At 37.7% G+C, this 16,425-nt stretch overlaps 1 protein-coding gene across 1 annotated transcript in view; it reads right to left on the bottom strand.

The window, feature by feature from the left end:
* The window catches only part of SP2353 (EGF like, fibronectin type III and laminin G domains protein pikachurin), a 218,509-nt gene that overhangs the window by 128,468 nt on the left and 73,616 nt on the right, over positions 1–16,425 (bottom strand).

Raw genomic sequence — 16,425 nt, 5'->3', positions numbered from 1 at the left:
ATTAACAAGGAAAGTCGTAATTACTTTCCTTTGAAAAGGTTCCATGTGGCATATGAATTAAACCTTGACTGTACTTAGGACCTATAATATTACGCTAAGCGCGCATTAAGCCGCTACAGTACTTTTATTACATTATGGTGCGGGTGACACCTGTCAACATCACAAGACTAGAGAATCAAAGTGTCGACACTTGAGTCGATAAAACGAATAATTAAAATCTTTATCATAATTAATGTCATCGTTAAATCCGATTATTACGCTAATTTTTGAAAATATTAGTGAAATTCTAGGTTGCCACTTAAGTATGGCTAAACGGAGTTAACCAACAATATTCGTTAGTTGCCAATGAATAAGTACCCATATAATTCAAGATACATTAGGTCCATCACTAAATGAGCCTCTGGTATTTACATTACATGCATATTACGTTTCTTCACTTAATTGTGCTTTGAATTGAATTAATTGATTATAAAAATCTGATAGCTTAAATTTATTTCGTTATAACATAGTTCTTTATGTTCATATATTTTACGCCAGTCATATTCAGCCTACAACTGAAATATACTTCCATATATTAAAAGACCGCAGCAACTTTTTTGAGTAAAACGAAACGTGTATCAAGTGTCACCCGCACCATGCTAGAATGAAAGCACTGTAGTTCACTGTAGATGCAACGGAAGCAACTGGCGTTCTATGGGGGAAACATTAAACCTATGTCCAACAGTAGACGTCCTACGACTGATAGTATGATGATGATGATGAATAGAACCAGTACCACTACCATGAGTTTACATGTGACCGTACTCGATAGCGACGGCGTAAATTACTTGTATGGAGAATTATACAGCGCCTTTACAAATAATTTACGCCGTCGCTATCGAGCACGGTCACTGTAAACTCATGGTAGTGGTACAGCTTCATTTGAAACTGCAGCACAGGCGCTCCCGTTGGAAAGGCCTTCATAAATGTTTTAATAAATGCCTTTGATGTCCGCTCGACTGCTTGCAATATGGTTGCATCGTTCTGTCTCACCGAGCGTGGCTATAAGCTTTTGTAAACAATTATCGATTGACAATATTGACATCAAAACATTACCTACATCTTTACACCCAATTGCCAATGCTAACGAAGTAGCTTATGAGTTAGGCAAAATAACATGAAAATAACCAATTTAAAAAAAACTGAAATACCTACTGACAAAAATAAAACATAATGGAGTTGTAATATTTTAGCAAAAACAAAAATCACGGATTAATATCGACTAAGTATTAACAGCAAAAATGATTTGGGTTCATTAGTTATTAATTAATCATTGAAACACTGATAACTTGCCATGTAATTATCATTCAAATTCATATATTTTTTAGCTGTGAACGATACACATTTTATTTAGTTTACTGCTGAAGATTGGTCAGAGGAAGTGAGTGTACAAAATACAAGATAAAAATTAAGACATCGAAACATATCTCAATTCTAAAGTAAACAATCATAAAACCACAAAGTCGTCAGTCCGTCTTGCATAGAATAGAAGAATAGCTTATCAAAACCCGTATCAAAAGCAATTATTGAGAAGCAATAAGACATGTCGGAAACACCAATTGAATTTTCAAACAAAACGACGTTTTCTACTACATCTAACTTCTCCTTTAGTGATGCAAACTATACAGACTTTGACGACATACTTTATGAGATTACCTTTATTGTTGGGACGTTGCCACCTTTTTCTGCTTCACAACCGTGGTGTTTGGAGCGGTGTCGTGGACTCTTCTCCCAAAATGGAGACAGTTTAGGAACTACGTGTTCATCAATGCTTCCTTAGCCAGCGGAACGTTCCTCATCTTAAACAGCGGATACATCGAAACAGATAGTTTTTTAGATTTCATTTCTAATATGTGTGATAACGCATTTCCGTTTTGGTGTGCTGGCTGCGTATTCGTTCTACAATGAACGTGGTAAAATATTCAGTTACCATCCAGATCATGTCTATTTGTACGCTAACGTTTTTGCTTGGGCTATGCCCGCGTTGATCTGTATCTGCAATAATTTGCTCGACGAAGATTACGTTGGGTACGTGCTAATTGAATACACAGAAGCAGTTTCAAGCATTCTAAACCTCTTGATATACTTAAGGGTTTTGTATGTTCTGAAGGCATCAGGAAATATTCGAGCAGTTTCACAGTCTCTAGTTGGCAGAGATTGCGCATAGCAACGGTTATATTTTGTGACAAGTGGAGTGGCGATATTTATACCTCTTTTAATTTTAGACAGAATAAAGTTAAAGCCTGAACTGTGGTCGCTGCCGACTTTTGTGTTTTTGATACAAACTGTGTCTGATGCAGGTGATGTTTTTAATGTTGAAGTATCACTGGACGTTGTGGAAGGAATTCTTGTACAAGCGGTTTCGGAGGAACCACTCGATACGAACAACGATCGACACAAGAAACAATGACACTTATCAAGGAGAAGAATTTATGCCAAGATATTTACCCCAAAAAGGTTTAATAATAGCGAACGACTCAGAGACGTGGATATTTTAATTGTACGTGTGCATTTCTGAAAAAAGCATTCAAATAAACCTTGGAGAGTACATCGTAGGATAACACTCGCAATAGTGATAAGGATAGGTGTACTATAATAAAGCAATTTTGTGTGTTTGTCACGTTTTCTTATACGAATCATTTAAGGAAACTATAGGTCTGTTTGTATTTCTTTGTCTACAAATTCATGTTTATATATGACTGTTTGTTTCTCAATAAATAAATAAAATAAATAAAAAGGATTTTTCCGGTTAAAAGGCGAATTTTATTGTTTATAATAATGAAGTCTGTTGAATCGGTTGAACGCGGTTTAGGGACCTAACCCAACCCAAGAGCTGGCGCGTACTTAGCTCAGCGGAACGTACTTGCGGTCCAATGGGGTAAAAGTGATTTTCCACGACGTGACGAGACGAGACGAGAATTGAAATTTGTATGGCGGCTCGCGGCGGGTGCGTGAGAATGCATACAAATCTCAATTCTCGTCTCGCCTCGTCTCGTCTCGCCCTCTCGCCTCGCCCATCATGGGAACGGCTCGCGGCGGGGTGCTGAGAATGCATACAAATCTCAATTCTTTCGTCTCCGCCTCGTCTCGTCTCGCCCTCTCTGCCTCGCCCATCATGGGCCTGCCACAGGCAAATAGATCTTTTAGAGGGGGTAATTATTCTTTTTATACTTTTATGTCATAGAATTATATTATAAATTATATAATTGTAATTTGGTTAAGTTATATACAGGGTAAGTTCTTTGTTTTTGTATCTATGTGTGTAAACTCTTAATTATTGTACAAAATAATGTGAATACCTAAAGCAATCTTAAAAAAAGAATTGAATAGATTATAATAAAATGTTTTATAAACAAGTAGTTTTATTAGTAGTAGAATTTTTTTCATGGGCAATAAATGTTTTTTCTTTCTTTCCTTCATAAAACTGTTTCCATAACATGAAAAATTACGTTTTTTTGACGACCGCGATAGCTAAAATCAGCCTGGACTACTTGTCCAAGCATGTTATTCCTTCAATAGGGGATAATTGGAGGGCCTTGAAGTTGGCAACATTTGCCTCCCGCGCTTCACAAGGCGACTGTGGCGCCGTGAGTGAAAAGGGAACTACTGTTCTTGCGGCGGATCGGTCGGACGGCGTGTGTTCCAAGTCACTCTTCCTTAATAAAAACATTATAACGATTTAAGTTAAGATTGTGATGTGTGGTGTAGTGATACTACATAACAATTACACAAAACAAGCCCAAACATCCACAAGAACTCGGCCCGGGCCACGGCGGCGGCTCCACTCGGCGGCGGCATCATCAAGACCACGCGGGTTCCATCAATCAAGGTAAATTGTCCCTTATCGTGTTATAGCATGCTTGGACTCCTTCCCCTGAAACTGTATGTAATAATTCGAGCTATCGAAGAAGAGTATGTCGGTTAACATACTTTTTGGTCCATCGAGTCGTAAACGGTTACGTGTGTAGGTACCTACCGGTAGGAATCTTAGTAGGAATTTTGTTTGTTCGGTTCTAATAATCTTATACCTCGGTTTCGGTTATATTCTAAATAATAAGCAGACATTTAAGTAACTAAATTCGGCTTTACGGTTAACAATTCGGCGAAAACAATTAGGTTAGGTACATTTATTACGCGTGTCTATTGTTGTGCGTAAATTTTATACCTAATCTAGGCTTGTAAAGACTTGTTTCGGAATGCTACGTAGGTAGGTAAAAATAAAATTTTGGTTCAGTGGTTTTTTGGTTAGTTTAGGTACATACCTACTTCGTATTGTTGCGTATTAGCAGATTTCTAAGAAAAACAAAATGGCGAAAGCCAGTGAAGTAAAGTTTAAAATCGAATGCGAATGGTTTGAACATTCAAGTAGTATGAGTAAATCAAGTGAATACTCATCCGGTGTTATATCGGTTCGGCTCAGGAAACTAGAGGATCATTACGAAAAATTATCGGCGGCATACGAGAACCTGTTAAATATCGTCACGGACGAAAACATAACGACTGGCTATGATGCTCGTTTTAAAACTGCCACTATTCAGTATAACGAGTTAGATGCAATAGCAGCGAAATTCCCGAATTCGGACGGCTCCTATCCGACAACGGAAAGTGCAACACATTCTCGCCTGCCTGTGTTGGACTTGGATAACTTTGAAGGAAATGTATTCGAATGGTTCAGCTTCATTAGTTTATATAATTCTCTAGTCCTCTCTAGAAAAGATTTGTCAAAAACGGAAAAATACCATTACCTATTTTCACATGTCCATAAAGAACCCCGCACTCTAATACAACATTTACCTATGACAAATGAATCATTAGATATCGCGCTAGATATATTAAAGTCACGGTACGAGAACAAAAGAATGATTATTGACAGGCATCTTTCACGCTTGATTAATTTACCTAATGTGTCAAACAGCCAAAACCTCCGAGTAGGCATGTTAAACCCACTGTTGGAGTCAGTAAGGTCTCTTAAAAATCTAGGGCTTACGATAGACGACTATTTTCTATTATACATGTGTTTGTGTAAGTTGCCTAACGATTTGAAAACACGCTTTGAACAAAGACACGGTGGCGTTAAAAACGACCTCCCTACATTCGATAATTTCATTACGTTCTTACAAAACGAATGCCATTTTATTGATACCAGCAATCATTCGGCATCGGTTGCAATTTCGGCGCCGATTTCGGCAAACTTCGGTCAACCTCGCAAGACGAACTTCATACCGCGCGAACCAAATAGGTCGTTCGACAAAACCGGGTGCGCGTTTTGCAATAGTCAATCCCATAAAATTATGGACTGCTATAAATTTCAGGATATGTCACGTGATGACAGGCGTGGACTGATTAAATCTAAAAATTTGTGTTTTAGATGTTTCGGTAACCATTCGGCTATTTCTTGCAAACGGAATGTACCCTGTATGTACTGTAATAATACTGGTCATAATAAAATGATCTGTACATTTGCTACACGCAAAGAAAACACCTACGTCAAGGGTGGCGGCAAAGTCGATTCGACTTATTATAAAAAACCAAACCATGTGTCGGTCGGCGTAGTCGATAGTGAATGTGATCGACAAAGTAATAACTATTATAACTATGATGTCAATCGGAACGAAAATCGTTGCACTCGTTACGAGCGAACGCACAGCAGCGACCGAGCGGGGCCCGCGCAGTATGACAACAAACATGGCGGCAGGCCGAGCCGCGCCGCTTCGCGCGAAAAAAGTCAACATCGTTCAGTGTCGCCACCTGGTGTGCGACGCTCGCCTCACGCTCAATAGCAATTACAGCAAAAGAATAGTAATGTCGCTTCATTAAGTACACCTAAAGTTTTAGAAAATGTTTTGTTGCCTACGGTGATTGTTTATGTGCGGTCAACGTGCGGTGATTATGTTCCCGCTCGCGCTTTATTAGATTCGGGCTCGCAAATCACTATCATACGAAATGATTTTGCGAATTCTCTTAGCTTGAAGCGGCATAACTGTTCTATACCTATTGTCGGTGTCGGCGGCAATAGTACAAAATTGAGCGACAAAATGGTAATTATTAATTTCAAGTCAAAACCTGACTCGAATTCGGTTCTCACGGTTTCGGCGGTGGTTATGACGACTCCTACATCCTATAATGCTAGGCGGTTTACGTCATCTTATGAATGCAAGTTATCGGACACTAACTTTGCACATTTGTCAAAAATAGACATAATTTTCGGATGTGACATTTTGGGCGAGATTTTAAATAACGAAAAAATAAACTTACGGTCGGAGACGGACGGTCCGTACGTTTTGGACACTATTTGTGATTACGCTTTATTCGGCCCGGTATCTAACAATAATTCGGTTTCGGTATCTAGCAATAATTCGGTTTCGGTATCTAATAATAATTCGGTTTCGGTATCTAATAACAATTCGGTTTCGGTATCTAATAACAATTCGGTTTCGGTATCTGATAACAATTCGGTTTCGGTATCTGAAAACAATTCTGTTTCGGTATCTGACAACAATTCGGTTTCGGTTTCAAACTCGTTAGATAAGAGTTCGTTTTTAAATAATACAGATATATCTCGCATTTCGGATGATAAGCTTGCGGTTTCAATGAAAAATACGGTTACGGATATGACAATTTTTTCGGGAAGTTCACTAATAGAAACAGTGGAACGGTTTTGGGCTTCGGAAGAGCCTCCTTCGGTCAAAATTATTAAGGATCCACTAGATGTGGATTGCGAAAACTTGTTCGTAGAAACAACTATTCGCGGTTCGGACGGAAAATACATGGTGCGGTTACCAATTATACCTACACATTCTCGACTGGGAGATTCTCGGCAAATGGCTTATCGACGGTTACTGGCGTTGGAAAGACGTTTTCAGTTACAACCGGAATTTAAAAATACATATTGTAAATTTATGAATGAATACATTGATCTCGGACATATGCAAAAGTCGAAATTTCGGAATTACAACGATGAACATTATTTCTTAGCACATCACGGCGTCTTTAAAACATCTGGAGATACTTCAAAAATTAGGGTTGTCTTTGACGGCAGCGGAAAAACATCTAACGGTGTCGCTTTGAATGACTGTCTGTATGCTGGTGAAAGGCTGCAGAATGATATTAGTAAAATTATATTGAATTTTCGGTACCCGGTTTTTGTATTTATAACAGACATTCGTATGATGTTTAGACAAACTTGGATTCATCCAGACGATCGGCAATACCAGTTAATTCTGTGGAGAGAGAATAATTCGGAACCCGTTACTGTTTATGAATTAACTACTAATACTTACGGACTCAAATCTAGTCCGTTTGTAGCAAATCGGTGTTTACTTCAATTAGCTGAAGACGAAGGTGACAAGTTCCCTAGGGCTGCGAAATTAATACGTCACAACTGTTACGTAGACGATCTAAACGGCGGGGCAGATACTCTAGAGGAAGCTATTGAAATTAGGGACGAAGTAATAAGCTTAATGCAGACGGCAAATTACGAATTGCGCAAATGGTCATCTAATGATCCCAGAATTCTACAGGGGGTACCCAAGGAATATTGTGAAATGCCCGCTAATTTTGATAAAGATGATAAATTCGGTTGCATTAAAGTATTAGGCCTACAATGGGACCCTACATCTGATACCTTTACTTACACTGTAAACTTGCCTTTGGAAAAATGTATTACTCGTCGAGTTATTTTAGCGTCCACAGCTAAATTGTTTGATCCTCTCGGATGGATCTGTCCGGTAGTATTTCGGGCAAAACTACTACTTCAGAGTTTGCTTAGCAGTGGTGATGGTAAACCTATTGAATGGGACTCCCCTGCTCCGGATGATCTCGTTCACAGATGGCGAGAATTTCTTTCGGACATACCCAACTTATCAAAACTTTCAATACCACGTTGTATCAAATCGGAGACTAATAAAAATAACAAATATTCCTTACACGGTTTTTGTGACGGATCGACATCGGGTTTTGGTGCAGTAGTATATTTACGAACTGAAGACGAGCACAATAAAGTAACTATTCGAATTTTAATGGCCAAATCCCGCGTTGCTCCGTTAAAGAAAAAATGTACTATACCTCATCTGGAAATGGAAGGTGCTTGCCTTTTGGTAACACTAATTAATCATGTTTATGATACCTTAGTTAATGATTTGTCAATGATAATAAATAATGTCTACGGATGGTGCGACAGCACTATTGTTTTGGCATGGATTAAAACTCCTCCACATAAACTTAAAGTTTTTGAAGGGAATCGAGTTTCAAGAATTATTTCTTCGGTAGCACCAATTACGTGGAGACATGTACCTACGGAACAAAATTGCGCAGATGCTGCATCTCGCGGTACTTCGGCTGCGGAATTATTAAATCACCCGCTGTGGTGGCATCCAGATTGGTTATGTCTCTCTCCTAAGACCTGGCCTCATTCTGGTCCAGAGTTTCCTGACACGTTACTTCCGGGTGTAAAAACTAAATTGACAGCAAATGTAACAGTCTCGGATAGACAGTCGGATTTGAATCTTAATCTAATTGACAGATATAGTTCATATGAAAAATTAATAAACGTCACTGCTTTCATCTTACGGTTTATTCACAATTGTAAAAATCCATCTTCGCGGAACTTAGATAAAAACCCCTCAGTAATTGAACGTAGAAATGCTATAAAACAATTAATTTATTTGGAACAAGAAAATGCCTTTAGTGAGGAGATGGAAGCTCTTCAAGCAAATTTAAAAATCAAGTCAAGCCTTAAGAAACTTAACTTATTTCTGGACTCGGACAATTTGATTAGAGTAGGTGGTAGAATCAAATATTCTGACTTGCCTTACAATGCGAAACATCCCATTTTGCTCCCGGGGAAGGGTAAGCTTATACAGCTACTCGTCGAACAATTTCATAAAACCTACTGTCATGTTGGTGCAAACGCATTAGCAGCAATTCTATCACGAAATTATTGGATTCTATCGGTAAGACGTTTAACACGTACGGTCACGTTTAAATGCGTGCAATGTTATAAAACACGGCCACAATTAGTACAGCCCTTTATGTCAGATCTACCACGCGATCGGGTAAGAGAATTAAGACCGTTTCAGAGCGTAGGGACAGACTTCGCAGGTCCATTTTATATAAAGTCCAGCTCTCTTAGAAACGCACGGATTGAGAAATGTTATCTCTGCGTCTTTGTATGTCTGGTAACCAAAGCGGTACATCTAGAAGTCGTTTCTGGATTATCGGTAGAAGCATTCGTTGATACGTTTACTAGATTTGTATCAAGGCGTGGATTGCCTTCTCTTGTGAGATCAGATTGCGGGACTAATTTCACCGGAACAGATAAATATTTAAAAGAATTGTATGTATATATACGTGATAACAGCTCGGATATTAGCAGAGAACTAGCTAAGTCTAATGTCACTTGGTTATTTAACCCGCCAAGCAGTCCAAATATGGGCGGATTATTTGAGGCCGCGGTTAAAACTTCGAAAATGCACATGACGCGAGTTCTCGGTGAACAAAAATTGACTTTTGAGCAGCTTACTACTTTCTTCACTCGGGTAGAAGCGGTCATGAATTCGAGACCTTTAACTCCATTAAGTTCTGATCCCAATGACTTAGAAGTGTTAACACCGGGACATTTTCTTATCGGTGAGCCGCTAGTTTCCCTGCCAGAGTATAACTATGATGACGTTAAAATTAGTAAACTCAATAGATTTCAACTACTTCAACGGCTGTCGCAACATTTTTGGATAAGATGGCGAAATGAGTATTTACATACCTTACAATCACGGCACAAGTGGAATGATCATACCACACCTCCAAAGGTTAATGATTTAGTATTGATTAAAGAAGACAATAGTCCTCCTTTAGACTGGAAACGGGGTAGAATAATAAGTTTGATGCCGGGTAAAGACGGGATTGTACGAGTAGTTAAGGTGCGAACTCAAAAGAGTACCTTAATCAGACCCGTGTCTAAACTTAGCAAACTTCCACTTGATGATTAGGTCAACCAAGCTATACCTTGGTTCGGGGGGGAGTGTATGTCCAAGCATGTTATTCCTTCAATAGGGGATAATTGGAGGGCCTTGAAGTTGGCAACATTTGCCTCCCGCGCTTCACAAGGCGACTGTGGCGCCGTGAGTGAAAAGGGAACTACTGTTCTTGCGGCGGATCGGTCGGACGGCGTGTGTTCCAACAGTCACTCTTCGTTAATAAAAACATTTATAACGAAATAAGTTAAGATTGTGATGTGTGGTGTAGTGATACTACAAAACAAGCCCAAACATCGACAAGAACTCGGCCCGGGCCACGGCGGCGGCTCCACTCGGCGGCGGCATCATCAAGACCACGCGGGTTCCATCAATCAAGGTAAATTGTCCCTTATCGTGTTATACCATGCTTGGACTCCTTCCCCTGAAACTGTATGTAATAATTCGAGCTATCGAAGAAGAGTATGTCGGTTAACACTACTGAGTTTGGTACATAATGTATAGTAGTCTATAGTAATTGCCTTGCGACACAAAAACTATCGCGTTTCCATAACTCAATTATCCTATTACCACGAAACAATAATAATAAAAATAAAATGTACCTACTTAAATGCTGTTTCCTGTAACGCTTACTATTTGGTGTACTTACTATAAAGAGTCATTGTATTGTATTGTAAAATAAAATGCAATGAAATCGGTCCAGCTGATGCAATATTAAATGTCAACTGCTTTATTAAATCTGTATAATAACGTCACACAATGGAACGCCAGTGTGTTGTTTTTCCTCTGTGTAACGAAGTTCGAATATTCCATATAAAATGCTTCTTACCCTATTTTTGTCGTCTGTGTTTGCCCCAAGCCTCTTCGGCCCGAAGCCTCTATTTACCCGTGCAAAAGGATGTCATAAAGGGGATTACTTATTTCAATTGCGTAGAAAATTACCAAGAACGTACCTGGAGCTTACGATCGTATTACATATTATTATTAGCCCAATAATTTATATCTTGTACGTGAAGGGTAGACTCGCACATATTTACCTGTATTAAGTATCAAGATTATTATTTCAGTACCTATATAACATGACTATATATTTCGGAGCTCTAAATATATACATTTTCATCTTTTCGAGATAAATGCGAAAAAATCGGTGTTTGACCGTTCTCTATCAAATAATTATTCGAAAAATTGCAACTATCTCTTTTGTTTTAAAGGTGCGATTTGTCCTAGAAATTATTTCTTGAATAACTGGCTTATGTTTATAGTTTGTTCCCGCTGTAGCACTCCTAACTGATAACTCACGAGAATGCGGGAAATCCGTCTTTTAATGTCCCTATTTTTAACATTGATGTATCTTGGAAGCCTGCGAATGTGTTTTCGCATCTGTTCATGAAATAAGTAGTATACATTTACAAAACGCTTTGAAACTAGTAGGTAAACCTAATGAAAAATGTGAGGGATGTTTTACAAGATTTTTGATAAAAGATGTATGAACATTGATATTCATATATTAAGTTCAAAGCTTACCTACTTTTAAAGATTAAAATAGCTGACAGTTATAGATACAACCCATATTTTAAAGCCCTGATTGAAAAGGGTATTACAGTAGCTCCCAAATGGATGCGGTTTTCTGGGTTTGATACATTTTTGACATTAAAAATGTAAATTTGATACATCACATGAGTACATAGCTATCTTGATGCGAGATGGCAGAGTAGCGAGTGAATTGGTTTAAGTTCACGTAAATTAATGTTGAAATAAATTTAAGGAATCTAAAGCTTCATAGTCAGGTTCTCTAACCACTGGGCCGCTAGACTATCCGGTCGTCTAAAACAAACCTCAAGATAAGATGTTACCAGAGACACAGACAGAACTAACAGTTTATTATAGTCAGCATGACGTCTAGGGTAGATAAATTATCTGTCAACTCGGTGAAATGTTTTATTAGCCTTTGCCGTGACTGTAATCATTCTAAACATTGAATTATGTTGTGGCACGATATTGCCGAATTACGACATTCTTGTGAGTACCTACCTTACGTTTTCCAGTATGACTATGTTAACTAATATAGTAATAGTTAAATTACAATTTCAAGGTCAAACATCAGATCTCCTTACTAAATTTCATCTAAATCTGTTCAAACGAAAGATTGTAAAATCAGTTTAGAGTTCTATATTGACTTGGATTACGGTACAGTTTGTGAAAAGCGGTGTTTATGACAAAAATAACCACATTCAGTAAAAGGCCTTACACGAATGAATCATTCAGATAAGAGCAAAAATAAATGTCAGCCTGATAAACAAACTACATCCTCATTTACCTGGGAGCTGTGTTCCAAGAAAGTTACATTATTTCATTACGCTGTAATCCTAATATCGAAGGTAAAGGTAATATTACTGGGAGTAAACAGTGCCTTGAGAGCCAATGCGGCACTTGTCGCAATGAAGAGAGACTCGAAAATGAGAGGCGGAGTACACAGATTATGTGCAGTTCAATACAAATAAGTTTTTGCTAAAAATATAATTTTTAATACAAGTCGAAAATACAAACTGAGACATGGATGCACAGAAAAACCAGAAAAAGAGTCTCTTTTTCTGGTTATTCTTCTTTTCTGGTTTTTCTGTGCATCCATGTCTCAGTTTGTATTTTCAATATGGTTTCACGGGATACCCGTAAAAGTAACAAACTTGGAGTTGAAAAAAAAAATACAAAAAAGACTCCAAATAACCAATCATAATTTTAATACATGCTAATTGCATAGTCTTCTAAAATACATTTCCGTACCAAATTTAAAGTCGATGCCATTAACCGCTGAGGAGTTCCATCCTGCGGAGACGTTTCTGGCTGGAAAACCAGGATGTCACTCCCAGATTATTGTATCGTCGTCATCAGATTTGCATAACTTACGTATACTAAATTTCAAGTTAATCTGACCACAGGCAGTGGATCAAATGTAGTTTCCAAGATATAACCCAAAAAAAAAACTCTAAATAATAAATACCTAAATAAGTAAGATACACCTTTGGCCTCATCTGCACTTAACATCAGGTGAGATAGGGGTCAATCACGGTCAGTTCCATGTAAAAAAAAAACAAAGCAAGCTAAAACAAAAAAAAATTACCTTTGCCTTAAATAGAGGGTCGTACGTACTCTAAGTTTTTTGGAATTCGTATGGATGATGGGCAGATTTGTATGGACTCTGGCCTATGAACCAATAAAGACAAGCCATAATAATATTGGAAAGGTTTTTTCGCATTCTACAACTTTTTGTATAAGTACTTACCGGGAAATCTCGAATCTCTGTGTAAAAAGGTTATGGCAAGATAAAAAAATATTCCATCAAAACCTTATTTTTATTGATATATTGGTTTTAGTTCTTTACAACAGTTTTTGAACGCTTTATCATATAAATACACATAACGATGGCAGCAAAGTAAAAGAAGACATCTACAAAATAGCTATTTTACAGGAGAGCGTATTTAGTAAAAAATAATGACTACTTTGAGATTAATGGACTGATTACCATGAAATTTTTTATGATGCATTAAAATAATGTTCTTTGGTGATTGTTCAACAGATTTCATTTCTGTAACATTATTTTATTGAAAAATTGTAGATGTCTTTTTTTACTTTGAAAGAGCTTAAACGTAGAGGAAGACATCTGCCTGATATCCGTTTATGCGTTGTAATGAAACAAACGCCTTTTCCGTTATAAAAAACGAATAAGCTAAGGTAAGAATCTCCGGTAAAACTTAGAGGAGTGTTTAGAGATAATCTAAACAACATGCAACGAGTATTCACCCTTTTTTTGATAAAATTTTGTAGATGTCTTTATTTACTTTGCATTAATCATTTTATTCATATTATTAAATGAGTTATCTACCACTCAACCTCATCGCTGTCTATCATATAAATTCATTTATTTCGTTAAAAACCCCCATAATACGTGTTAAATTAAAAAAAAATTTTTTGTTTTATTTTTGTTTACTCATAATTGTTTTTACGTACTCAAAAACTAAGTTATTTTTTAAAGTTTTACACTAATAAATTAAATAAATCAACAGTAGGTACAAGTAATAAAATTACGTACAAAAGATATCCCAAAACAAAACAATATAAACTGTAAAAATAAACCAGTATGTACTATAATAGTATAAATAATATAATGCTATAATGAATGTGGATAATACCAAAATTGTCATCAATGGCCACATGGATCAGAGGCCCGTCATCGTTAGTGGAAATCTTCTTGATGTTGTTTCGGAGTACACATACCTCGGCCTGATTTTGCAGTTAAGGTACCAACACATGCTAGTTACTAGCAAGAAAGCATGCTACTATTCAGCAAATGCTACTTACTAGCATGTGTGCATAGGGACGTGCTACTATTATAATAATAATAATCCCAGCCTATATACGACCCACTGCTGCGCACAGGCCTACTCTCAAATGAGAGGGCTTGGGCTGTAGTTCCCACGCGGGCCCAGTGCGGATTGGGAACTTCATACACACCATTGAATCGCTTCGCAGGTTTTTGCAGGTTTCCTCACGATGTTTTCCTTCACCGTAAAGCTCGTGGTAAATTTCAAATGTAATTTCGCACATGAATTCCGAAAAACTCAGAGGTGCGAGCCGGGGTTTGAACCCACGATCCTCTGCTTGAGAGGCCATAGGTCAAACCACTCGGCCACCACGGCTTGCTACTATTAAGCATGCTTTTTCCTGTGTCATACAGGTACAGCAGGTACTAGCATGCTTATTAGCATGCTAATAACGAGCATAATGTAACAGTAGCCTTAGGTAGAACACAACTTTGAGAAGGAGGCCAAGAGAAGGATTCAGCTGGGCTGGGCAGCATTCGGAAAATTATGTCGAGTTTTTTTCGTCAATTATACCGTAATGTCTGAAAACGAAAGTTTTTAACCAGTGCGTCCTACCCGTCATGACATACGGAGCTGAAATGCGGCCCTGCCAGCTATGGAACGAGCTATGCTCGGAGTTTTTCTGAAGAATAAAATCCGCAACGAGACTATCCGACACAGAACTAAGGTCATCGACATAGTTCATAGAATTAACAACTTGAAGTGGCAGTGGGCTGGGTCATATCTGTTGAAGCACCGACAACCGCTGAAGATATTGAGTGGAGACCGCGTCTCGGCAAACGTAGTCCAAGACGCCCTCCGTTCAGGTAGAGGGACAATCTGCGAAAGGCTGGTGGTAAAAGCTGGATGTGTCTAGCCGAAGACAGGGCGCAATGGCGGTCTATGGGGGAGGCCTATGTCCGGACTGCTATTGCCTGATGATGAATAGTATAATCGATATTCTACCTACTACTTATATACCTATTAGGAAAAAAACAGATTGCTCGTCATCATCAGTCAAAATCTGTTCAGGCGTGTCGTTTCCAAAAAGCGGTAAGCTGCAAGCAATAGAAACTTAAGTACTTACTTAGGTTAAGAATTTTAATTCATTTGCTGTCTAAATAAAAAAAACAAACAAGTGTATGAAACCAATGTTAAGTAATATATCTATTTGTTTAAATATTTAAAGAAAAAACAAATAATTTCCTCATAGAAATTAGAAATAATAAATTTGTAGATTGAGACATATGCAAAAAGTATGACGTATAAACGGACAAGTGGCATGTGACTTTATTGACGTCACAAGCATCCTGTCAAAGCTCCGAAGTAAAAGCGGATAAATTCAAATGTCCGTTTCTACTGCGATGTTTTTTCAAAAGCTAGTGTAGATGTTTTCTTTTACGTGCCAAATTTTCTTCATTATTTTGAAATTTGAAATATTTTTTTAACAGACTTATAGATATGGTTGAAATAAGTTATTTTTTGTAAAAAAAGCATTTTTGAAAAAATGTAGATGTCCGTATCTACTTTGCTGCCATCGATAAGAAAACAACAATAATTATATCAAACAATAAATAACAAATGATAAAACCAAAGATCAAGAAGTCGCAAAAAGTAAACAGCGACAGTTTACAGAAACGGATAAGAAAACCAGAATATTAGCAAAGACGGAAAAGTGCAAAATCAGACAAGCAAAACATATAAAAACGCACAAAATCAACATACAGAAACTTGGTATAAACCTACTTTTATGCAGCGATAACTTTTTTCACACAAAGATTTGGGACTTTTGGGACTACTTTCCATAGTAATAGTTTTAGAAATTAGAATGTTGAAACAAGCCTGAATGGCTTCGAGAAAAGTATGGTACCTACGGCCGTGCCTTTTGTTTTGCTCGACTTGGCTGACGTTTATTAGCTGGAGATTGGTATACCTACTTCTGCCAAAAGTAAAATTTAATTGTGTCAAAATCAATATTCATTTTGTAAACTGTTTCAAATATGTGTACTGTGCTATACAGACGCCAGAGAAGGAAGACTGTGTGAAAAAGCCAGCACTAT

The sequence above is a fragment of the Choristoneura fumiferana genome, chromosome 22 (assembly GCF_025370935.1).
Source record: "Choristoneura fumiferana chromosome 22, NRCan_CFum_1, whole genome shotgun sequence".
NCBI classification, from domain to species: Eukaryota; Metazoa; Arthropoda; class Insecta; order Lepidoptera; family Tortricidae; genus Choristoneura; species Choristoneura fumiferana.
This window is presented reverse-complemented; position numbering and strand designations above follow the sequence as displayed.